Genomic DNA, 21,296 nt, shown 5'->3' with positions numbered 1-21,296 from the left:
GTTGGTTAATGCGGTTACTTATTTGAGAACATGAGGAATTTTAAAAAAGTATAAAAAACATCATCGGAAAGAGTGATATTAGAGGCAAATGGCACGACAAAAAGCAATCAGCACTATTAGGTTACTACGATACGAACACAACCAACGTAAGAGCAAACAAAAAATCAGAAGACTACGTTCAAAAATAAGAAAATTAGGTATACGCCCAGGAATATTACTTATACAAAACTTCCACAACTACTGACAACTTTAAAAAAAAGTCATACAAATTAACACCAAAATATTCTCATGAAGTCTTATGACTTCTGAAGTTTGAATTTCCACAAAAATCTGAAGTTTCGCTTTATTTTCTCGGAACATCAGCAATTTACATTTAAAAGTTTGTATCGAAGGCATAATGTGAACCTGGAAAAGGGTTCGGAAGGATGCACTTTTCTTTCTAAATTAATTCTAAGAAACACTTCTAATAACATAACTTTCGCCTCATAGAAGTCTCCGAATCAAATTCTCGAGAAACAAGTGATTTATTTTAATTGATTTCAAACAAAGTTTTATATGCGAATACGGAGCATGTATTTTCATTTCGTTTGATTAGAATTTAACAAGAAAAAAATGGCTATAATGAAAACAAGAATATACAGTATAGGCTCTTTGAGGTTCAAATTTAAGTCAATTTCCCTTTTCATTTCCACACACGAGTATAAAACGAATACGATATAGAGCAAAGCGATACCATATCTTTGGCATTGGAACTGCTTCAGGACAAACTCCTCGAACAGTGTTCCGATGTACATTGTACAAAATAGAATCAAAATAAAGCAAATAAAATGAGAATTCCAAACTGCTCCATATTCTCTTGATTTTATTAAAATTCAACAAAAACCGATACGAATGAATTGAGTTCAAGGCTGATTCCGAAAACCCCATATTCTCTATGCAGCAAGGATCACACGAGAGCAAAAACAGAAACAAAAACAAAATCAAAAAAACAGAGCCTCATGAAATAAAACACTTTGTTCAGCTTCATTGGACACTTTGACTTCCATCAATCGACTTCCACATGCCTGACTGCGATTATGGGAGCACTGAAAAACCAACAACTAGATTAGTCTTGGCTCTGGTTCTGGGTCTGGCTCTTGGCTGTTGGGCCTTGGACTGGACGAATATCGAACATCAAGCATTGTGGATGGGAACATAGCCTCTTTTCGGTTCCGTTTTTATTAATGATCATCGAGTGTAAGGGTCAGTCAATACCATAAATCAATGTGTGTGAGATGGTTTGGTCTCTTGGTCGTCGTCGGTTGGCCGGCCTTAAAGGACCTTATACATTTATACAAAAGTTCATCACTGGCATTCACTCTGGAACCTTTAGCATCCTCCACACGCCTGAAGCAAAAAGTCTAAAGTCCCATGCCTGACGCGACGCCTCCACATTCGTCTCCTTCTTCAGTCGTAGCCGCACCATGACGCCACTTCAAGAGAAGGTAATTATTTAACTCTCCAACTCCAAACCCGATTGGTTTTCTTTGTCCAATACATTTTATTGGGGGGGCCAGTTGGGTTCGGTTGAGTTACATTTTTCTTCAGTTTTATTGTTTTTATTGTTGGTATTTGCGTTCAACAACAAACCATCAAGACCAACAATTTAGGGGTTGACTTCAGTTGCATTTCAATTATAAAGCCTTCCTGTCCCTAAAAGAACCCACACCCTTCCGACTTTAGGCATGGGCTGGGCCATGAATTGGACATTGGACAGAATGATGAAGACAGCTTAATTTAGCAATTTAATTGCAAAATATTTTGCTTTGTTTTTGTTTCCTGGTCCAAAAATATTTGTTGTCTGTTGGTTTCGGTTCCATCCGCACATCCCCACCAACACTACCGAGCTCGGCCAAAGGATACCATCACCATAACCATTGGACTTTTCTAGAAAATTGTCCCGCAGTTGCAGTTGTAATACAAATGAAAGCAATTGTTTCTATCTGCTGCAGCAATGTTTCGGAGTTTATGAATTTGAAATTTGCCCATTCTGCCGACCAGGCCGGGATTAAAATGGCAATAGCCAGCCCCATGGTTCGTTCCATCATCTGTATATGGCCATTTCTCTAGAGTCGAGTCGGCTCAGCAGCCCAGCCAACGCCAGCGTTCAGAATTCGGCGTGGAGCGGCGCGACGCGGCTTTCCCACTCGAAACGTGGATTTAGGTTCATTTATAACTTTCTCTGGGAAAATGGTGTTCATAGAAGATTATTCCTTTTTTTTGGTTTTATGATTTTGCAATGGCGGCTTGCTTGCTACTTTTTATACGCTGTTCGCTGCCGTCATACTCGGCGGTGGCGGTGGCGTTGGAAAACGCAGAACGGACAGAAAAAAAGTTGTGAAACATCGAAAAATAAATAAAGTTAGATGGCGATGGCGTAGCGCAGGAGGAGTCCTACAAAAGAGTTCATAAAGATAAATAAAAACAAAACTTTCAGTATTTCCGATTTGTCTTTATGAACATACTCGTACAACATGTGTGGCGTTTGTGTGTGTTGTGTGTTTGAGGTGATTTCGTCCTTTTTTTCGTGTTGCGTCTTTTTAAAGCACAATTTATAGCAAATATGTTTTGTAGAGATGCCGTGGATGCTTGGATGGTACAAAATGAGGAACCTACCTATACTTGAATGTAGTGTAAAGTTGCTGTTGCTGGACATTCAGGAGGTTTTATGCGAGAAAAAGGAATATTAAACAGGAAGTTGAGCTGTCAACGTGACCGGAAACAAAATACTAAAATTTTCCATAAAAGTCAGAAATAAAATGAAATATAAAAAGGAATGTCCGTTCTCATCGTCGTCGTCCTTTTCGTCCTTGTTGTTTTTGTTGTTGATGACGCCTTGGGAAATGTTTTGGCTCAGTACAATCATCGATCTAAAATGTAGAAGAGTTGTATATATTCAGAACATAAATGAATCTGGAATTAGTAAAATATGTAGGAGTTGGTTTTTGGCGAATAAGAAATAAAAGTGTTTTTTTTCCAAAACTAACTTACACATTTTTTAGGTTGTTTTTAATTGGAATGAGAAATGATGTGTTTTTTTTGGAGGGGGTTTGAAAATCGAGTTAAAAATTAATTTTTGTGTAAATGGTTTTCTACAGTTTTTGGGAGTGATGTTGGTTGATACAAGTGGGATGAAATGGAACAAATGTAGAGAAGAGAATTGATGGAAATTTTAAACAATATCTTTTAGAATATTAATAGCAGGGAAAATAACATGCAGATAGGTGTTGTAGTAGGGGGTTACGAGTAAAATCTTAGCTTGTAGCTGCTTAATGCTTTTAAGCTTATATTGTTATTTTTCTATTCATAGAAAAGTTTTAAAATAGAGTTTTACTATTATTTCCAATGCAATTAAATGGAATTAAAAAAATCCTTTATTTTCAAGGTATGTATTGAGATTTGGAGAGTTTACATTACTAAGATTTCTTAGAAATTTCTGAGTCAGATTGAAGGTAATGAATTGAAATATTAAACAAAATACACTATTCATTCTTAGATAGGAGCCAAATTAGCTTCTTATTTCTTTTTTTGAGAAATCGAATCAACGTCTATTCTTAGAGTTTTGACAAAAAAAGGAGAAATAGAATGAAACATTTTGTTTATATTTCTGGGAATACAAAAATTTTCGAGACAAAGGAATTCAAATATTTTATAATTCAAAACAATTGAAATTTATTTCATTTCGAGGCATTTGTTTTTTTTTTAGAAAATTAATTGTGTAAACTATCTTTCTATAGTTTTTAAAATCTTAAAATTCCCGTACTCGATTGATCTAAAACCTTGTCTTGTGATATTGATTTGGTCTCATGTGTTAAATTAAAAATGTAGGTCTTTGTCAACTATGAAGCACCTAGGCAAATATTCAATAAATGCAAAAAAGTGCGTGTACGACTTGATGTACACACAAACTTGACAACTAAAATGTTTAGTGTTTATAAAAACAAAATATTGCTGATATCAGCTTTTTTGTTATCTTGTATTTTAGATATCAATGTCTGATTGATATATTTATTAGATTTTACCGATAAAGCTACTGTTTGTTTTATAAAACAATAAATTAAAGGTCTTTAAAAGCGAAAACACAGCAATTCTTAAGTAACATTTATGGATTTTTGTGTGCCAATTTACTACTTTTTTCATGGATGAGCACAAAAATCTTTAAACACAATGGTTCAATATTTTAAAAATACTTATAGTAGGGCTTTTCCATACCTTTTGATGGCCGATTTGTACTCTAAAAATCGATTCGCTTTCCATTCGACCTCAAATCGAAAGCGACAGTTACAGCACCTAGTTCATCAAGCAGATAATTTCACTTTTTTTCCGAAATAGGGTCTTACGTGCAGAAGTTATTATTAAAAAAAATCGCGTCGTTCGTTGTAATAAAAAGCCATCTATCTCGAATCTGCACTTACTATGAGCTGTGATTTCGCTTTATTAAGTAGTGAAAATGAGCGAAATTGAATCTGATTTTTCGATATCAGGTTCTGATTACGTAAATGAATCTAGTGATCAAAACTTTACCTGTTGCAAAACTTTGTCTGTTACAAAAGGTAAGAACCTAAGCTTTTTTTTATTTTCATGCAGCCATTGTTTGATTGTCCTTTATACAGGAAAAAAGCGCGTGCAAAAGATGAAAATGTGAAAAAAAGTCAAAAAGGAGTTCATGGAGTTAACAAAAGTAGGGTTGAAATACTCTCTGGTTTCTTGCTTGGAAAAATAACAGAACCTTCGGACACGTCAACAGAGCTAACAAGATTCCAGAACATGTTTTAAAAAACGATCTTCGCACTTTAGTCAAAATAAAGAATCGAGATACTTACCTTCCGGCTTAAATGTAAAAAAAGTATGGCCATTATTTAGAGATGTTTGAACCTAAGTATTTGCATTGATGAGTGAACAAACTTACGACTTTTACAGGGAATATTTTTCGAAAAATTTCAAGCTTTCGTTTGGATTCGGTCACCAAAAACAAAATTGCAGCTGCTTAATCTGAAGAAAAACGAAATTCACTCAAAGTTGCGTAAGACTTCAATGAAAAGAAGGCTAAAGCATTTTATGAAGATTTACGTGAAAAAAGCGCTTTGTGCTTGGAAGACTCAACAGTCGAGTGCATAACTTTCGATTTTCAACAAAATTTGCCTTTTCCTTTAATACAATTTGTTGATGTTTTTTTTACAAAAGACAGTTATGGGGTTTTCAAATTTTGTATTTTCCAATGAAGTACAAAAAAAGCCACATGTACATGTACGACGAAACTATAGGAAAAAAAGGTTCAAATGAAGTTATCAGCGATTTGCAACATTTTATTGACAACTTTTTGGGGGAAAGTTTTACCAAACTATACATATTTTCTGATAATTGCGGTGCTTAAAATAAAAATAATACTCTCGTCCAATACTTATATGCTCGTGTAAAGAGCACAAATATCTCCGTCATTGTACATCACTTACCAGAACCGGGTCATAGTTTCTTACCCTGCGATCGCTTTTTTGGCGTTATTGAAAAACAAAAGATACGAGTAGAACGTCTTTATTTACCCAAAGGCTGGAAAAACTTAGTGGACAAATATTAATTCTTAAAGATTTAATATGTCAGTAACCAATCAGGATATATTTGATTTTAAGACCAACTTAGGTCCGTTCTACGAAAAAACAGGGACAAACAAAGATAAGATTAAATGGTACACTTGAAAACATCGAAGATTTTGTTATGCCAATGAAGGAAATATCACAAGTATATCAGCTTCCATAAGTCACCATGGGCCATTCACGCTTTACGAGATCGAAATGAAGGTAGCCCAAACCAATTCAAACCGAAAATACTCTACATGAACAGCTTTCCCTTAAACCCGAAAAAGTATGAGGATGTAATGAATGACTTTGGCAAAAATCAGAAAATGATGATGAAACCGAAGCCCTTAATATTGATTTTTACCAAAAACGGTTCAAGAACCAGACAAATCTAATACTTTATATTTGTTTGTCTGATGAACAAATAATTTTAAAACAAATTTCTTGAACTTAAAAAATGTGTTTTTATGTTTTCTTTCAAAAATTTGTTTTTCTATTTTTGAAGTAGTTTTTTTTTTTAATTTTCTCAAAACTTTAAAAATTGGAGTTGTCTGGTTGTTACTCCTGATGCTTCTTCAACTTAATATCATTTTTATTGGACTAATTTTTGTATGCTAAATTCCGTCATAAGGTGTCAAAAACATACATCTGCACAACAATTTGGTGTACTTGTAGATTGTCTTAAGGAGAATAGCGGCATTATGGCCATTTCATGCATCACCTTTCAGACCGTCTTTGGAGAGATACCCATGTGGTATTCTTGCCCAAAGCACTTCTGGTGTAAAAATCGTAATCTTTGATCTATTCGGAAAACGTACAAAAATACTTTTCTCGACAGACGAAACAATTTTATAAACGTACTTACGTTTTAGAAAACTCGAGATTTTTGAGAGCTATTAGGCCAACAAATAAAAAAAATATCCAATAAAATTAAAAAAATAACTAATAAACGGAGAATTTAGTTCAATTTGTATGATTGATACGTTTTGTAAACTGGTGGTGATTACAGGTTGATGTAAAGCAGCATTAGTTGTTTCGAAATATTGGTTCTTGTTAGTTTAAGAAGAAGATAAGACCTTATGTCTTCAAAGATTTGAGAATTTTGACTTGATTTCAAAAGCCGAGTAAGAACAGAATAAAATTTCAGATTTAGTTGCTTTTACTTTTAAATTAAAACCTGGCAGTTAAATGTTATCAAGAAGTCTTGGACCATTTATGACGAGATTACAAACAAAAACAGACTTTCCTTTTTGTCTGGTTAATTCATGTGATACTCATTTTCGGTGCTTTAAGACTTCCCAATGGAAAGATATCCTCTTCGCCCAAAAGAGTCTGCAATTGATGGTATTTAAACATCTTGGGTGTTTTTTTACGCTTCTAGTCCGGTAGGTCAAAATAATTGAAGTCTCTGACCCGACAAAGTACTGTTGCCAAAGGCCGGAATAAGCATTTTATGCTAATCGAAAGACGATTTTTTTCAAATTGAAGTAGAAAAGCTGAATAATAACTGAAAATAATTAACCAATGACAAATGATATTTGTGTTATGAACATGGTGGGAACGTGCACTGACTAAAGTTGACAGACGTCAAACACATGTGGGACGTGTAAATAATGTTAGCTTCAAACGCGAACTAACGCCATCTATGCTCAATATAAATTTATACACTTGTCTTGTTTATTATTTAGAATATTTCAAAGCTTAAAATTGAAATCGAAAAAAGAAAGGGATCAATCTAAACGTTTAATTATATGAAAATTGTTCGTTTAACAGAAGTATTCATTTGAAGTTTTTATGGAGAGTATAAAACTTATATAGAAATATTTGGAAATAATTTTTGATTTAAATATCAGAGCTCTGTTGGAAATATATTGATAAAAAATTCAAAAATTAATAAAAGAATAATGAGCCTTTTATGTTCGTACATTTTTTAACTGCTAAGATTTTGAAGATGTTTTTGATTTTGATTTTGATTCTGTATAGTATTCTTGCGATTGCTGTAAAAAGAAGAAAAACTATTTGGTGAATGAAAAAATAACCTGATTACTGCGAACAATTATTTTTGCCTGTATTTTGTCGGAATTAATAGGTTTTGACATCGTCAAGGCTTTAAGATATTCGAATTACGAATAACATTATTTGGTTTAAAATTTTTCACACACACTCCTTTGTTTTGAACGTTAAGCTCTTAAAATATAAAATAGGGTGTTTATGAGTGTTTTTTTCCGAATTTAACCAATTTTCGTGTGTTTTAATTAGTCTTTTCTAACGATGAAACTCTTTCCATTTAATAAGTGGTCTCGACTGCCTTCAAACAAAAATTAATTATTCCTAAAAGCGTAATTTTGTACAACTGAATTCTATGGCACTTTTAAACAACAATATTTTCTAATGATTAATCTAATAATTAAGGTGGACTTAAGTGGACCTTAGTATAAACAAAAAAAGACATTTTGGGCTTTATGAAGATTTACGTCTATTTTTGTATTAAACAGTAGTGTTTTTTAAGTTGAAACAAAGTACTTACAATGTGTAACAGCTGAATAGCAAATAAAATCATTAAAGCCCCTTTGCTGATACTTGTCATAACTATTTAAGTTCTACATACATAAGTAACTATGTCCTATTCTAAATGGTTTGTACGGAACTTAGAGTTCGTCATAAATGGCACTAAGTCGAACTTATTTTATGGGGAAGAAATAGTAGAGCATAAAGTTCTTAAATTGCACATATGAAATTTATAAGGTTATTTCCTTTGATGACATTTCAATAAATTTTAATTACAAAACTTATTTTTGATTGACATTAAGGTAAAACTAAAAACATGAATTTGTAGTTGAGAGATGTTGATTTACGATAGGAATGAATATTTTTGTTGGCTTCGATCAAGAGGCCTTATACAAAAGATTTCGCCTAGCCAAAAATATGACAAATCGAAAACAAGCTGGAATGGCTTATAACAAGTTTCATACAATATTCTTGTAACAGAAATAAAAGTTTGAATACCTTTTTTTGAAACACTTCATCTTTTTTGATAGCTGCAAAAATTGGCAACGTTGAAGCGCCTGTACAGTCTGCACATTCATAAAGCGTCCGTTTTTCATTTGATGTAAGATTTGGGTTACTTCCTCTTTTTTTGGCTGCCATATCGTTAATTAATTTTTGAAAGCTATTTTGTATTCTTTCCACAAGTCAAAACCTCGAATTCAATTTCCCATTTTGAAATTTCATGTAGGTATACTTACATTGACGTCTGTTTGGCATTTTGTAATAAAACTAAGTTGGATGCGTTTCAATCTATGTGGAACTTAGTTAAGTGTATCTTAAATATTTTCCGTCAACCAAAATTAAATTATGTTGCACTTAAAATCTAAAGCATCATGCACATGAGCTACGAACTGCGAACTGTGGATGTTCGCATATTTTGACTTTTCGTATGAGCTTTATTTCTATTCGCAGACAGCGACGAATTTATAATTACCCTTTTCAACAAACAAAACAAGAGTGGTATTATTTTGAGGTTATGTTGAGCGCTAACAAATTATTCGTTGCAGTGTGGATGGTATGTGGAACGAGAATATAGTTTGACAGTTCGTACCAACCGAACTGCAATTCGTTACTACTAACTTATTTTAAAAAATTGTCTTGTTTTAGAGAACGAAATGCAAATTTTATTATCGATAGGGCCCTTATGTTAGATATGTTTCAATTGGTTTCTTATAATTTAAATGTGATTTTGTTTGAAATTGACTTTTTGAAATGTGTAAACTCACGTTTTTTCGTCCATTCGTTGTTCGCTCTCATGTGCAAGGCCCTTTAGATGTACTTAGTTACGACACACATTTAAGAACAGTATATCAGCACATGGGCCTAAAGCTCGGAACGACCAAAATTTATCACAATTTTAGCCAAAAATTCGGCCGAACTGTATAATTACTCCAATGGAAGTATAAATACAAACGATGAAAAAGCTCCAAACAAATTATAGTTAAATCTGAATATTTCTTCTATAAGATTTTAGAAAATGGTTTGCACAACCTAAAATGTTCTCATTTTTCAACTCTAATTTATCAACCCAAAGAAAGGATTTAAAATAGAAAAACTAATAGTTCTGACACCTTAAAAATACAACCAATTATGGAATTTACAATATGTAAGTTCTTTCAAATATTACATTTCTCTCTGATTCAAAACAAACTTCAACACAACCCCTAAAATTCCCCAACTTTCTAAAATGTTGTATTATTCCTCTACTAGTTTATTAAGCTCTAAAATAAAATTTAACGTTGATATAGCAGTACAATAAATGTAGACTTTTGTAGGCGTAATGTAAATGTCATTTCATGTGTCATTATGCGAATCAAAACTATCTCATTCCATTCGAAAAATAGGTTGACATCTTCAACAGTAACAGCATTATACATTCAACAACTAAACTCCAAAGTAAATATCATTAAAAGTTATTCCCTACCTCCAGCCCCAGTCCCAGTCCCATAACAAACAAAAATGTTATTCATATAGGTGAATAGAGGTGTAGGTATAAGGCAGGCTATAAGGCAGGCTATAACCAAGGTAAAGGTATAGAACAAACGGAAAGGAAAGAAATAACAATTTTAGTAACGTTTCACCGAACTTAAAACACTTCGTTTACACAACAATATTATAAGGAATATACTAAGAGAGCACTTACATGGCTCATGGCTCAAGGCTGAGGGTGGGGTTCATGGGTTAACGTGAAACCATATTCCATGTTGGCCCGGGCCCATTGCCATCAACATCACCATCACCATCAGCATTACCATCACCGACGCCATCACCATCACCATCGCACTCATAACCATATGCGTTCGCACAATTCTGCGGTATTTACAGAAAAAATTATCAAAAGTACATTTTACCTAAAAGATTACCTGGCAGCTTTTTCTGACAAGCAGGTTTTTCCGACAGCTAAACATTGCAAAACAAAAAAAGCGAAACAACCAAACGTAAAACTTCACAAGTCGCCCTGCCTAACTGCTTTTGCTGATGGAACGATTCTTTAAGATGGGGTGAGGCCGGTACGGTGGCGGCGGCGGTGACGGCGGGCGTACAGCGTTTACGGCCAGGTTGAGGCGGTATACAAGAGCAAAGATAAAGAATACTTGTAACGAACTTTAATGACTTATTCCTTTATGTCTACAAACAACACACAGCACACGCTTAACAAACGTAATGACATCTACGGAAAAGCAATGGCAGCATAACGGTAACAGCATTGTAACAGCAACACAAAAACATCTGATAAAAAAATACGGCCCATTTCTGACAGGTGCGGGGTTGGACCCGGCATCGAGATTCCAGATCGTATAATGGCGATGGTGATGGGGTTGGAATGGGTGAGAACGACGAGCGGCGGCGGCGGCGGTGGCGGGTGGGAGAATACACACGGGCGAGATAATAAAAAGACCTACTCACTCAGATGCGCAAGAAAGTTTTGCAACCTTTTTAGTGAAATTAAATAAAATTCCTAAATCTTGCCCGGAGCATTTGGAGCAGCAGTTGGAGCCGCAGTTGGAGCAGGAACCCAGGCGGAGCGTTTTTGTTATACCTATGCCTTTGCCTTTGCTTTTGCCTTCAACGTTTTGTCCTTGTTTTGTCGCTCGCTGCTTTTAATGTTATTTGCTGTGAATGTGATTCATGGGAAATTACGAGCACGGGACAGGATTTATGTTAACTGTTTTTGTGTTGTGTCGGTTCTTTTCGTTGTTGTTGTTGTTGTTTTTACTGTACTTTGGGACCGTATAGAAGAAATCTGTGCCATAAACAATGAAATCAACAATCTAATTTATTTTTAATTTTTTCCTTTCTTTTTTTGTTTTATTTTTATATTTTCCCGTTTAGGAATGGGGAAGGGAAAAAGGAGAGGAAAACTTAGGTATTGATAGGGAAAACAAAAAGAGGGAATCGAAAGGGATTGAGGCAAGGCAAAGGCCGGGAAGTGGTGCTTCAAAGCCTCGGGAATTGAATGAGTGATTGAGTACTTTGTGAATCTGATTAGAAAAGGATATCAGGGATCAAATTTTTTGATTAGCTTACAGGAAAAGGGCATCCAGTTTTGAATTTGATATACAATTTTAAAGGGAAAACGTCTTGATATCGGCTTCGGCATCAGCATCAGCATCGGTATTGGCGTATTCTTCGTCGGAAATGCTTTTATAAAGTCATTACATTTTCGTAAACTTTCTTTTTTGTTGTTTTCTTTTGTATTTCGAAGGAAGAAAAAGGAAGCAAAACAGATGACTGTTTGATGGCTTGAGAAAAGACTTAAGAACAATTATTATTTAAAAATCATCTGGAATTGCTTAGTTTCAATCGTTTTTATGGCTTCATTGTTTTTATATCATTTGGTTCCGCTTTTAATTAAATTTGTTGTGATTCTTAGGCACATCTTATAAAATGATGGCTGGCCGTCCGTGCGTCGGTCTTAGTGAGTGATGACTTTTTAGGAAGGCATAAAAGAAGGCAGTTTAAAATCACAGAAAGTAATAGAAAGAAAAATTATCTAAGACAATGGCGGCAAATATCACAATTTCTTAGAAAATTCTTGTAATTGCTTTCTGGGTTTCTGAGTTCTATGAAACTGCCAAGGCGTTCATTTAATGTAACTTCAAAAATAATTTTCTTATTTGGAAATCTTCTTGGTTTCATCTTTAAATGTGAATACATCAAGGTTTTTCTTGTTGCTTTCATATGAAAAAAATTTAAACTAGAATTTAAAGACTTTTCCATTCTTTCAATTTGAAATAACTTCTAAACTATCATAACACCTACAAAAAGTTAACTTCACTCCAAAGCATTAAGGGTGTTTTTTTTTTTTTCATTTTATTAATATTTTTGTCAGAGTTCGGTATTAATTTTTTTCTTAAAAATATATCCTAGTGAAAGATTCATCAATTTTTAAATATTGGATTAAACATTCACGAATTAAGATAAGTAAAAACGTGTTATAAAAATAACCACAATATTTAATGTTTGACAAACTCTGTATTTTTCTCCTTGATAATGCTGCATAAGAAGTTTTAACTATTATTGTCTAAGCTTTCACAGTTTAGAATATAAGATTTTATTAAAGTTTCTGGTTAGTCCTACAGTAGAGAAGCATCTTAATATATTTCAAGCGAAGAATCGCTGAACTTTCTAGTCGATACTTACTTTTTTGGTGGCTCGAAGCCTTAAGGAGTTTCAATACGTTCTTGTATCTTATCGTACTCACAATTTCTAATCACAAAAGATAAACCACGGTTAGCTCTCAACAGCTTTAAATCGTAAAGGACCAAATGCCATAATACCCAAAGAGCTTCAGAAAACCTCGTATATAATAACGCCAGTATTTGAGATAATTTTCAATAGTTGCGTCAATCTGCAAAAAAAAGGTTCAGCTGGGTTTTGAAAACGAAAAATTAATTTATTGTGGAAGTAGCTTACACAAACTAACCAATGGGAATTTTTACAGCTGTTGAGTTGTCAGACAAAGCAAATAACTTTGAACTAGAGCTTCCGTTTAGAGTCACATTACGTAACATTATGTTATTTCCTTAGGATTGTCAAATGAAACGTGAAGTCGAAGCTTCATTGTGATATCATGCATTGAATTCCTATTGCTGAACTCGTAAACGTCAGTCGAAGCTGAAGCTAAAGCGTGTTTGTGTTTCAGCCATTAATTCTGGTGGGTAAATACTCACAAGTAAACTGTACAAATCTAAGACCTTTAAGACCATAATAATTTCTTCTAAGAACCTTAAAAAGATTGATTGCTGTTCACCTCTGCGCAAACATTGATATAAGATTTCCGTGTAAGTCACACCATGCTTACTGAAATGGTAAATTGGGAAAACATTGTTACACACTCTAGTAGACACCATTGAATACTTTATCCATCATAAAGGATATGCTACAGTTGTCTTTCTTGACATTGAAGGCACCTTTAACAACATGGTCCTAACTGCAATAACATCTGCATTAACATTTCTAAGCGTAGAGAGTTTGCTTAGAGAGTTAATTCATAAAATGCTGAAAATAACTTAGAACTAGGAGACTCTTCTACCTGAAGGTTAGTCAGCAGAGGTACGACTCAAGGCCTCTGAAACCTAGTAGTCAATGAAATTTTGACTACTTTAGATGTGAAGAGTTTGAGAGGGATTGCTTATGCGGATAAATTTGTCATAGCAGTTTCATGGAAGCATTTTCATACCCTAAAAGAAATCTTACAAAACGCTCTAACCAAGCTTGTATAATGGGCTAATTGGTGTGGATAAGGTGTCAGCCCACAAAAAACCGATATAGAACTATTCTCCAGGTAATATAAAATTCCCAATATTAACCCTACTTTTTTAAAAGGTTTTCAATAAAAGATTTCGGAAAGAGATAAATATCTGGGTCTACCACAAGAAAGAGTCAAGAAAGCTACTAGTGGCTCTCTTTTCTTACAGAAATACCATTGGTTTTAAATGAGGCTTACAACCAAAAAACCGCGCATTGGTTATACGCATCGGTAATCATACCGATTCTACTGAACCATATGGCAGTATAGTGGGTGCTAACCGGGACAAACTTAACGCAGTCCAACATTCTGAGCAACATTCAACTACTGAGCAACATTCAACTTTGCTGGTTACCGGGCCTAACAAGCAATCGAAGAAATTGTAAGGCAGACGAACTCGTCAAAAAATGGTTCAGTACGTTTAGATAATGAGAGCTTATTCATGTCTTTTTGCGAAAAAAAATTAAACGTTATAAAGAAATCCTACAAATCTGGAGAGATCATTTCAATCAGCTGCTTAATGGTGATGAAGTCAACGATTCCGCCAGCGAGCAGCCACGTCAAATCCATGTGGTTGACAATCTAAAGTTTCACCCACCCGACCACAGTAAGATCAAACTAGCCATCAACAGGCTGAAGTCGAACAAAGCGGCCGTTAATGACGGTCTGCAGGCGGAGCCTTTTAAGTACGCTGTTGGCAATGAGCATGCACCAGCTAGTTACTAAAATTTGGGCAGAAGAAAGCATGTCTGACGAGTGGAACTTAAGCACCATCTGTTCGATCCATAAAAAATGTGACCGCCTTCTCTGCGCCAACTACAGAGGCATTAGCCTTCTAAACATCGCATACAAGATCTTGTCCAGCATATTATGTGAACACCTAAAGTAATTTTTTGACGAACTAAATGGCCCTTACCAGTGTGGCTTCAGGCCTGGAAAATCTACCATCGACCAAATGTTCACTCTACGCCAAATCCTGGAAAAGACCCAAGAACATGACATGGAAACTCACCATCTTTTCATCGATTTTAAAACAGCTTATGACATTGTAGACAGGATGCTCGTTGCTGTGTCAAAATTGGAAGAGACTCGACCGAAACCTTCGAAGCACCAATAACTTCGAAAAGGCGATGAGCTGTCATGTAGCTGCTTCAATGTTGTTCTTGAAAGAGTGGTGCGCAACACCAACGCCAATAAAAGTGGCACCATCTTTCAAAAATCCACACAATATCTTGGATATGCAGATGACATCCACATTATGGGAAGAACTAAACTAGCAGTGACAGTTGCTTTCTCTAATACAAAATAATATATAAAAATGGGTCTTAACATTAACGAGGACAAAACGAGGATTTACTGTCGTCAAATAGAGTCGATTCACACCTTACACTTGCTCAAAATGTGACAATTGACAGGTACAACTTAGAGGTGGTAAACGAATTTTTTTATCTGGGCACTACTGTTAATTCTGCAAATGACATCAGCGCGGAGATAATAAGTAGAATTACTATTGCTAATCGCTGTTTCTTTGGCCTAAGCAAGCAGTTAAGGAATAAGGCCGCATCGTGAAACGCCAAAAAGACACTGTACAAAATTTTAATCATCAAAGTCTTGCTGTGTGGTGCAGAAGCATGGACCCTCTCCCAGGAGGATCAAGGATCTCTTGATATCTTCGAGAGAAAGGTTCTGCGTATGATCTATGGTCCGGTTTGTGTCGACAGGCAAAGTAACATCTGGCAGAGAAGATTTATTCAAGAGTTATACGAGCTGTACAGCGACTTGGCACTCGTCTAAAAACTGCGTGTACAACGCTTAACATGGCTAGGGCATTTCGAGAGAATGAACATCGAAGCTCCAGCCCGTAAGGTATTCAAAGCCAAGCCTGAGGGAAGAAGAAGCAGAGGTAGGCATCATCTTCGGTGCAGTGATCAAGTTGAGGCCGACGCACGTCAACTTGATATTCGAAACTGGAGGCAGCAAGCTAGGGACTGAATAAGCTGGTGAAAGTTATTACTTGAGGCCCAGGAGCACCATGCGCTGTAGAGGTAACTAAAGTAAGTAAGTAAAGAAATCCAACATCAGGGGCAATAACATCACCATCTATCAGGCCACAATAAATATCTGGCCTTTTCTAGATTTAAAGTGATCAAGGTTTTTGACATCTCTTAACAGATTGCATATAAGCTCTATAATCGAAGTCATAACCTGACACTGTCTGATGGGAAGGCCGCTACGCGGCTAGACTCAAATAACTTCAGCAGAAGGAGTATGGACAAGGAACACATGTCCTGCTGTAAGACAAAAACGAAAGCCCTACCTAGAAGAATTTTTTATAACGGCCTTAATAATTTTAAACACACTAAATGGCTTCATTGGATTCAAGATTCATGTGGTATCATAATGGGCCAACAAATGTCCTACTTCATCCCGAATAGCCACGTCAACCTAACCTAACCTAACTTAGGTTTAGAAATTCGTAATGAATCATTACGCCTCCAAATTGTGAAAATTTAGTAAAATGTATGGAAAAGATAAATCTGTTTCCGAAGTTCATGAAAATTTAAACCTGATGTTCCCTGATAAAGCAAATTTTTGGTTGCATATCTAAGTCACTAAGCGTTCTTATAAGGAGCGCAGAAAATATTCAAGCCTTTAAAAATTCACCTTTATATCCAAAACGCCAGCAGCTCTTGAAGCATTGAAAGAAAATATTCAAGCCACAATTGACGCCATATGGCCAGATTTTTTAAACAATTCATTAAATTTAAAAACTTAATTTAATAAAATTATCCATTATCATATTTCTGTCTTGTATTATTATTTATAACCTCCCAACCCAAAAATGTTTGCTCACTTCAGTTCTTCCACACAAAACACTCTACATAGCAGAAATGGTTAAGAATTATACGTCATAATTCCTGTGGTGCAACCGAATTATTTTAAATTCTCATGTTTCTTAAATTCGATGCGACCGCACAGCATTTTCGTTTTAGCCTTTTATTTTTCAAGCTTTCCAAAATCCAACACAAATATAAGTGCTTTTGTTTTGGTCGATTTCCAGTGAGAAAAACACCATTTCCTAAACATCAACTCACGAGCAAACAATATTGTCGGAATAATTATTCAGCACAGAACGAATAAAAAAGTCAGTGTGATAAGCATTTCAACAGCTGAAACCTCAATAACCCAAAACCAACCCACACCGACTCTGACTCCGATTTCGACTCCCACTTAAATGCATTTGGGTTGATATACAATGTACGAGTATAGGTAGAAGCTCTATATCGATCCAGTTTAATTTGAAAACTGTTCAAATGTTTGTTTGACCGAAAATAGAAGAAAAGTCTTTTCCACACGGCCACACATCTATGATTTTATTTCTCCTCATTTCGAGGATTTTTTTGAAAAATCCTTTTCATGACTTTCCAAATAAACGCGGTCTTTGCCCACACATTCATTAAGAATTCATTTACACAAAGCTGTTCTTTTAGTATTTTTTACCCTGTCCTGAATACTTTCACGAACAGAGCAGAGAGACTCTGGGTGTCCAGAGCAGACGTTTCTCACTTTTCACCTGCTGCGGTACAAGCCATAAAGTCAGTTCCAATTGAGAGAACGACGACGAGGACTACCACGACGAGCGACGACACGATGGCTAAGAGCATCGCAGTCCAATGTGAACTGCATTAGAGAGAAGTGAAGATGATGACGAAACGAAACGAAAGCAGCTGGAGCTGGAGGTCCAGCAGCAGCCAGCAACCAACATCAACGATAGCGATAACGGTGGCGATGGTGATGGTGGTAGTGGTGTTAGCGTTAGCGTCACTACAAAATTATCCTTAAACGCAATCCAATTTGAAATTTCTCCCAACGCCAACACCTTAATTTATGATTTTTGCCCGTTGGGAGTGGGTGGCGCTCCCTCCGCACAATATGCACTAGTTCATAGCTGGCCCGGGCCATGCAGATGGCGCTGTTCAAGCGTGTGTAGCAAATGAATACCCATTCAACTCGTACGTCGCGTCGCGTCGGTCGTACGTACGTCAGGTGTTGGTTGTACACTATGTACTGCGTGAAATTAAATGCAATTCACTATTTCATAATTACGTTCTTGTGTGTGTGTTCTTTTTTCACTTGTATCCTTTTTTTGATTCTCACCACTTCCTGATCCTGATTTTTCTACCGTTCTACCATTGAGTCCTTGGGCCATGGCCCATATCGTGCCAGTACTGAAAATTTTATGAATTTAATGCACACTGCTTGCGTTTGGTACACATTCTCTACACTCAGTTCACACGGTGGGTCGTCGTCGTCGGTAATGTGGCGTTGTTGGCGTCTAGTTGCACGTACATACGTTATATCCGTCGTAGTTTTATGGCAAAGAAAAAAGGAGCAGGAGCAGAAAATGGATACGATACGGATACGGATACGAGCCGCCTGCAGGTGGGCTACGTATCTACCTTCGAAAATATTTGAGTTTATTCAATTTTTTTTATTTTTTATTCCGGCATAAGATATAGATGTGTAGAGTTTTCGTTGTGATGTGGGTTGGTTGAAGGTTGGTTGAGGGGTGGTTGAGGTTTATTTAATCGGAACAAATTCAACTGTTTGTGGATTTAAACTTTGGATAGGGAATATGTAAACAAGGATGCGATCTGTTACAGCATTTGCAACCTTTTAACCCCAAGGACATTAATTTGTTATTAAGTTAAACAATTACTGTCTTTAAGCTTAGTTACATAAGGACATGCACGTGTATGTATGTATATCGAAGCTTAGTGATGTAATAATTTTTGTGAATGTAAAAAAGAGAACCTCTCCTCTCTATGTCCTTGGGAGGTGCGCTTTAGCTAATTAATGTGCGGCAAAGAGATTAAAGGAGCGCTTGAATTGCGGTCAGTTGTCAACCTAGTCCTGGTGCATGATTAATCAAATGCGAAGGACAAGGTTGTTAATCAATATATAGATATATAAATGTGGGTTGAATATGGTCGGTGGCATTGGCGGTTAAAGCTCGGTGAGATAGGAAGTCAGTTATACTTGGTCGTGTTTGCATTATTTACCAACGCTTTGGTAGTTAAACAAATGCGGCGGTGACAGTGAAGGTGGCGGTGGCGGCAACGCTTTCCAAGCAAATATAAATATGTATGTACGGTTGTCGGTCGGTTTTAAATTGCTAAGAAGAGTTTGACAACTATGACATTTTGACTGACTACACTTCCTTTCACAAACGAATGAAGTAACATAAACTTATTGGGCCAGAGATCAATTAGTCATTATTAGGCAATCAACGAAGTAGAGACGATGACTGGGTATGAAAGAAGAAGGTACTCAGGACGACGACCGCCACGTTGTCGATGACGATGACGATAACTAAAACGACGACGATGAGGAGGTTAAGGAAGGTTTGGGGGAGTAGGAAGAAGCAGAAGAAGAATGACTTGCGCTGCGTTGTACTGTGCTTAGGGGTTAAGTCAGGGTGAAGTAATTTATTTGCCTATTTGTTTATTCAGGGTTGTATTTATTTTGTTTGCTAATAACAATAGCAAAGAAAACGCACATTCATAGCTATATAACAACCAAAAACCGTTTGTATGAATCGTTTATTGAATTACTGAGTAGGTTACAAAAAGCAACAGGGGGTTTGGTATATAGGTCGATATACTTACCTTCCTGCCTTACTTCTGGAGCTGAGGTACCTATGTTTTTGTTTCTGAATTATTTTAATGATTTATGCGGTTTTATTGATTAGGTAGAAAATTATCAAATCATCAGAGAAAACCTTGGAATTAATGTAATAAGCAAGGCGAGGAAGGATAAAGACAAGTTTTTATCTACCATTTATATTCTCATGGGACTGAAACAATGTCGACTTTTTTTAAGGAGCTAAGGGAGTTGAAAAATAAGTAATAGTAACTGGCAACTGGCAGGCAGTTTTGTTTATAGATTTTCATCAGACAGGGTCGAAGTGGATAATGAATAAATTATGTATTTTAAAAATTATTACTTTGGGAGTTTCTTTTAGTAAAATACTAGAAAACTGCTGGAATTTTTGTGCAGCTGCCTTCTACATCGCTGTTTCATTAAGCTACAATAAACTCAATACTATCGATAGGAATATTTACACTAATATTAACTGAAAAGGAACAGAATTTCGTCCACTTATAGCAAACAAATTGAATTTAAAGCTGGCTTTGTAGGGTCTATGAACCAAAAATCAAACAATTTGTATTACATCGTTTCAAAATTGATTGAAATCTTCTTAATGCTATTATACAATAATTGATGGGATTGAAAATTCGAAAAATGATAACATCATCTGAATAGATAAAAGCGATATAGAATTATTTAAAACAGAAAGCAAACCATTAATGAATAAAATAAGAAGTAATGGACTAATGTTAATCCCTTGAGGTACACCAGAAGTGACTTTAGATTGAAATGAAACATGGCGCTATAAAATTATCTTTATGATATGACCAAATCCCCATAATGAAACGGTCGTTGAGTCCAATTTTACTTAATTTAATAAGACGAATTTCATGTCAAGTTCCTTGATATAATATCTGTAAAGATGTAATCGACTTGAGAGTGTTTTTTGAATGCATCGTAACAAAAAGTATAGAATTGTAATAAATTAGTAGTTGTGGATTTTTCTTAACCAATTTTGATGTTCACTTATAATGGAATAACAATTAAAAGAAAATATATCACAGACAAGAGTTTAAACAATTTAGGAATAGAAGACAATTTTGCTTTAGGACGATAATTGTTGCTGAATTTCTAGAACCTCTTTATGGACTAGTGTTAGGTATCAATATTTCCAATGATCTGGAAACTTAAAACATTTAAGAGAATGTGCTTGCAGAAGAAAAATCTCCAAAGGTAGTTTTAAAAAAACCTTCGAACATGTTCGAAACTGACTCTGGTAGAAGGCTTGAGGAATTTTGAAAGGTCATACTAGCTAGATATGAAATTTACTTTTGCTACTAACGTATCTCCAAAATGTATACGAAACAGTATGAATAAATTACAAAGTCGAACTGCAGTTCTTCATTAACTCTAAGCGTCTCATTAATCTTCGATGGATTATAAAACGCTACCAAAATAAAAATTAGAAGACATAATTTACATCTTAAAGCGATTTAGCTTATTGGCAAAGCTATTTAACCAGAAATAACCTTAATCAAGATGGAGGAATTAAGACTTTCTTTAAAACAAAAAAAAAATTAAGTGGAGCAAAAGTCCGTTGAGAACTAGGGCCAAGTGACTTACAACTCTCAACCATTCCTGTTTGAGAGTAAAGTTGTCAGGAAAGGAAAGGACCTACAGTCTTAAGCCGAAACCGAACGGCTATTTTGCCGTTGCCACGGGTAGACTTTCAT

The sequence above is a fragment of the Eupeodes corollae genome, chromosome 2 (genome assembly GCF_945859685.1).
Source record: "Eupeodes corollae chromosome 2, idEupCoro1.1, whole genome shotgun sequence".
NCBI classification, from domain to species: Eukaryota; Metazoa; Arthropoda; class Insecta; order Diptera; family Syrphidae; genus Eupeodes; species Eupeodes corollae.
This window is presented reverse-complemented; position numbering follows the sequence as displayed.